Source organism: Lycium ferocissimum, chromosome 3 (assembly GCF_029784015.1).
Source record: "Lycium ferocissimum isolate CSIRO_LF1 chromosome 3, AGI_CSIRO_Lferr_CH_V1, whole genome shotgun sequence".
Classification (NCBI taxonomy): Eukaryota; Viridiplantae; Streptophyta; class Magnoliopsida; order Solanales; family Solanaceae; genus Lycium; species Lycium ferocissimum.
Window position 1 is genome coordinate 12,373,024 of NC_081344.1, and position 6,000 is coordinate 12,379,023.

Consider the following 6,000-nt stretch of genomic DNA (forward strand, 5'->3'; position numbering starts at 1 on the left):
AGTTAAGAAAATAGAAGTGGAGACTACTAAACTTGAAATTTAATGTACAAAGTCATTCCAACAATTCAAGTAGATTCTTTGAAACTTCTAGTGCTGCCAAGTTGAAAGTTGAAGTGAAGAGTCATCCCAATGACTCAAAGAGGATCCTTGGAGCGTATTGCACTCCTAAATAAATGAATCAAAGATTTAAAAAAAAAAAGGAGTAAGGTGGTGAATACTAGCAACTCAAGAGAGGAAAAAGGAGAGGGGTAAGATCGTGAATAGTAACAACTCAAGAGAGGAAAAAGGAGAGGATATTTTGAATGAAGTGAGGGAGTGGCTACAAGCAAAAGAAAAGAGAGGTGAAAATGGGAGTGGGTTGTCACGAGAAGAAAAGAAGAAATGTGAGGCAAGTGAGAGCAAAGAAGATGAGATAAGAGAAAAACAAAAGAGTGGGAGTAAGAGTTTTTCTTATTCTAACTCTAACCTTTTGAATTCTTGTTCTTCTAGTGTTTTCACTTCTTTTGTAGGTATTATTGAAGAAGAACACAAAAGGACAAATCAACATGGAGAAAAATTCAAGAATTGAAGAAGCAAGTAAAGTTGGGATTACTTCCTTAAGTGAGCAAGTGAGCTTAATCTTACGAGAACAAGGTAAAGAAGATTCTTTAGGTGCTTATCTAGGTAAAAAGGCTATTCCTAACTCTCTAGTTATTTCAAATGAATTTGCTAGTGACTTGAGTGTGAATGCTAGACCATCTTTTGGTGTGGTTGATGATTCTTTACTTTACGTTAATATGCAAATGGATGGTGGCCATACACTAGTTGAATATGATTGTGGAGTTAAAATTGTTATTCATTGTGAGCTTAAAGGGTTTCAAGCTAGTGTTATGTCAGTTACGATAAAACATGAGATAAAAAGTATTCCTTGAATTCTTGTGATGAAGATGAATTTATTTCTTCTCTAGCTACTAGAAACACTAAAATGTGATTGATGATGAATATTTCTTTATAAGCGAACCCAATTGTAATAATTCTTTATCTTGTAAGGACATGAATATGTTTTGTGGTAGTAATCTTGAAATAGAGCATGAGAAGTGTGATGATATCCATTTTGAGCCTAAGAATGTCAAAATTTCAAAATATTTGACAATCCTTTATTTGGTGAAAATATTCAAGAAGGGTTGAAAGGTGATCTTTGTGTTGATAATGTGAGTCATTTTTGAGTTGTCCTAATCTTGATTGTGTGATTGACATTGACCATAATTTAGAAATTGAGCTTACAAGCATGGACACTATGGATGAAATCCAATTGAATGATTTATTCCTTCTTGACTTGTATGCACTTAATGAAAATGATGATTCAAAATTTAAAGAGTGCATGACTTATGAAAATGATTCTTGTAGCTTGAGAGGGTGCTAATTGTTTGGATATTAGCAAGCTAACTCCAAAAATATTTGTTGAAACCGCATCTTGTGTTGCAAGGTCCTCTAAATATGAAGAACGCCCTTTAAAGAATGAGTTTAAAGAATGAGGGAGGCACTAGTGATATTAGTAGTAAATTGATAGATGCTAGTTTTTGTGTCAATTTCTTTACTTAGTCTACTCCTACTCTTGACGATAAACTTTGGGTAGAATAAAGAAATGTAAACATGAACCATTTGAAGCATTGCCACATATCTATGGGTGTAAATGTGAAAATCCTTCTTTTGATGAGTTTACTAACTTTCTTTCTTTATTTGTGAAACACCAGCAAGGGAGTACCTACAATCAAGGGAGTATCTACAAAGAGGTAAGATACTTGGGAGCATCTTCTTGGGCTACAAAAAGGTTTGAGGTATCATTGTTTTTTAAAGTCAATAATGATTTGCTTGAATGGCTAGTGCTTATTTTTGGACTATCTAAAGCCATGAAGGCAAATTTCTATGCCTAACCCCTTTATAGTAGCAACTTTGCTATGATTAATGAAAATTCTTTGATGTTGCTATTTGATTCATGTTGTGAGTTGCTAAGTGAAGAATTCAAGAAAGTTTTGCGATTGGTATTTGTATTTGATCCCGGTGTTGTTATAATTTGTCGTAACTTGATTAATACACCATCTTGGGAATGGACTAATGTGGTAAGTTTTGATATTTTTGATCTTCTAGATTATCTTGCACTTGGCCATGGGAGGATTTATTCTTGTTGGAAAATAGAGGGTGAATTGTGCTTCATAAGTCCCAGAACCGATATGAACTTGCATGTTTGATTTCTTAAGCTTATTTGTTCTCTTGAATTACCCTTTATACATAATATTTGGGATAACCAATTACTTAGTGCATTATTTAAGGACATAATCTTTATTGATTGTTTTGATACTTGGTTATACCATAAGAGTGTTCTCTTTGGGAAGATGGAACATTTGGGTGTTTGTGATATTATTTCTAGTCCCTCTTTTGGAGTATATATGTTATCCTTGGACACCTCTTTACCATTGGTAAGTTATATTTTTATAGGAGAAAAATTCGAGGATGAATTTCTTTAAAAGGGGAGGGGATGATAACACCCAAAATATCCATCATGAGTGTAGTCAAGCGTTTCTTACTTCAGTTGGTGACATAGTCTTTATTGTCTATCATGATACTTAGCTATATAATAAGTGTGTGCATTTTGAGAAGATCTTTATAGTTCTTGATTTGACTAATGTGTCTTGTAGTTGTGGTATGCTTCTTTGTCCCTTTGTTTTGCAAGATTTGAATTCGAGGACGAATTCTATTGAAGAATGGAAGAATGATGTAGATCTAATTGGTGACCTTGGACTTTAAGGGCCCCACAAATGCTTGGATTGCTTAAGTATATTTAGAAGGGGCGCGAAGGAAGATTTCAAGACCAACAACATGCTTAAATGGATATTCAAGAGCCAAGAGGCTACACTAGACAATCCAAGAATGGGTGGCCCAAGCAAATGCCCAATATTTAGCCCAAGTATCCTCTTGAGTGTAATATTTTTCCTAAGGGTCTTTTTGTAATAAGGAAATTTAGTTCTAGGTATAAATAGCTTAAATTAAGTTTTATATAAAGATGGATAATGTTGATGAATATTGATACTCCTTGTGAGTTGGTGGATTTGTCACTTTATCTCTTTATTGATTCTCTCTAGAATATCACATTGTGTGGACATTCATGTATGAGTTCAATTCTCTTTCCCTTTAGATTAGTAAATGTAATTGTATGATTAATTTAGAGGTTCTCAATTTGCTAATTATGAGTCTAGATTTCTTGAATAATGTGTTTTAGCCTTTCTTTCTTCAATCTATCTTTATATTATCTTGCTATCTTTAATTTGTTGTCTTCCGCGTATTTAATTTTACATCGAGTATCAATTGTGGTTGCACAGACTGAACATTGCATAACAAAATATTTTTCACACCAAAAAGAAAAATATGATCCTTCAATTGAAAATGTATATTAAGAATAAGGTTTGAACTCTTCTTGATGTGTTTACACCAAGCCAATATATGCATGTCTTGTGTTTGAATATAATGTTCTTTTATTTAACCATGATTAATTAACATGCTTTTACTTCATTAAATCAGTTAATCATGGTAAGTTACATTGATTTGGTGAAAACACCCAGTGAGATAAGTTTTTATCATTGATGATTTGTGAGTTTGTCGAGTTAGTTTTATTTATGGAGGATTATTTGAAATTTCAACTTAGGTGGTTCCAATATCTGTGAGACGACATCTTGAATTGTACTAGAATTTGATATAGTACGAGGAAAAAATCATACATGCCCAAGCTCATCTATACACGTCAAATAATACGGTAGAATACATACAAAGACTGCATTTGATTGGAACAAAGAAACAAAGAAAGAATAGAAGATCATCTAGAGATTAAATTTGAAGTTTATTTTTAAAAGTTTATGAAATTAGAAAAATCATGTTTGCATATTTGGAATTTGTAACGTTATTATTTGAAGTTTCAGTTTAAATTTGTATCCATTTAAAATATTATCATTAAAGTTTAAAGCTTCCAAAAAAAAATCATTTTTTATTCAAATTACAATTTCCCCCTTATTGCTACAAGATTTTAATTTTTCCATCTATAATTTTTTATGCGAAAAAAATAAAGTTTAATATTAAAAATTCTCATAGCTTATGTCAATATAAATTTTAGTAATAGCAAACTAAAGACATAAAAGAGTATATTAGATCAGCCCGGCCTACCAAATTCTGACAAACTTTTTAACGTATAATAGGCGAGGCAAGACACCCTTGTTACCCTCAACCCGAGCCCGTAAGAGTGAGTCAGACCTAAAATCAATAAGGGTTCACTTTTAGGGGTTCGGGTTGGCCCAACCTATCCCTATTTGAGACACTTGTTTTTTTCATTCAAAAGATGCATCCTATTGGTGGACCTAGTTTTGAAATACGGGATGGGAAAATATCCATCTTTGGTCCGATGTATACGGGGCAATAAAGGAAAAATCGTGAAAATCTATGAGAAGGAAGTGAGATTAAAATACGTTATTTTCACTCTTACTCATTTGAAGTTGTTCCTATATTCTTTCTTACTCTTTAATTTCCAGAAGAAAATGAGCAAGGCTTTGAGAGATATGGCTAACTAGCTCTTTAGATGGGCGTTCCAATGCAATGAAGCTGGTTGTTTCGAAAATTTGTCGAATCTCGTCCGGCCCCAAAACAACATGCAGCAAAAGGCATCCCAATCTTACATATATATATATGTTAAGTGCGGCTATGGGTTCTCGAACCCACGAGCACTTACGACTCATGAACCATGGTGCATAATGCGTCGTGAGGGTACCCATGACAAAATTAAATAGGCGCTCACTGAAAACCGCAAGATGTGGCTTAGAGGGAAAGGGTAAGTAAGCAAATTATTATTTTTTTTAAATGAATTTCAAATTTTCTAAACAAAATCTTGTGTGTAATTCAGATGGAAGGCTATGAGGATGAAAAGGAGAAGAATGAGAATGAAGATGAGGAGAACAATCGAACTAAGAAGGATTAGGTTGGTACTTTTTGGTTTTTATCTGAAGCAGTTTTAGTTTCGGGCAGTATTAGAAAATATTTCTGAAGTCATGCTGAGGTGAACTTAAGCTCAATATTTTCTCGTGAAGGAGCTCAAAATCTAACAGGAGATCATACAAGGGCGGGAAGAAATCTTCGTGATCTTAATGTAGATCATGCGTTTCTGTCTTCTTGTTCAGGCAAAACACCTCTACAAATTTCAAATGAAAGCGTTAGGAGAGCCTCAATAATTAAGTCTTTATAGTCGAGTATTTTTAAAAAGTATAGTCTTTAACTTCATATAGTAATATATATTATTGCAATTATTTATATTAGTAAGGATTAATTTAAGTTAATAAGATGTTAACCATGTGTTTGTAATACAATTCGTTTGATGTTGTTGTATAAATTTTACTTATTAATATGAAGATGTAAGAAGTTTAATTCAGAATTCTAAGATGTTTCTATCATAAAAAGTAGCTCAAATTCCCAAGCGGTTGTTTCGATTTGTGTACTAGTGCCAGGTCAGTTTTGAAAACCTAAGAAAACTGCATCTTCTCAAACAACACTATGTACAGTTACATACGTCACTTACAATCAAATGTAAGTGTGGGCAGGGCTTTGCGAATGAGCAACAACTTTCGGCACACCTTAATTGGTGATAAGATTCTACCTAGGAAACTCTAAAAATCTAAAGAACACGAAAATGGAAAATAGGAATGGGGAAGATTAGGAATGGAAGAAAGATAGATGGATAACTACTAGACCCAATTGATAAGAAATCTATAGGAAAATTTAGGTATGTGAAACCTAAACCCTCCTAATGGGATTTCCACCAATGAACCTTAGCAATTTGGAATTCAAGAATAACCCAATTTGGAAGACCATAAATAAGCAACTCTAAATGATTCCAATGGAAATAAACAATTCACTTTGCAACTAAGAATCACACTTAGAATTATGTAACCAAACAAACTATATTATGATTAATAACCTAACAAACTA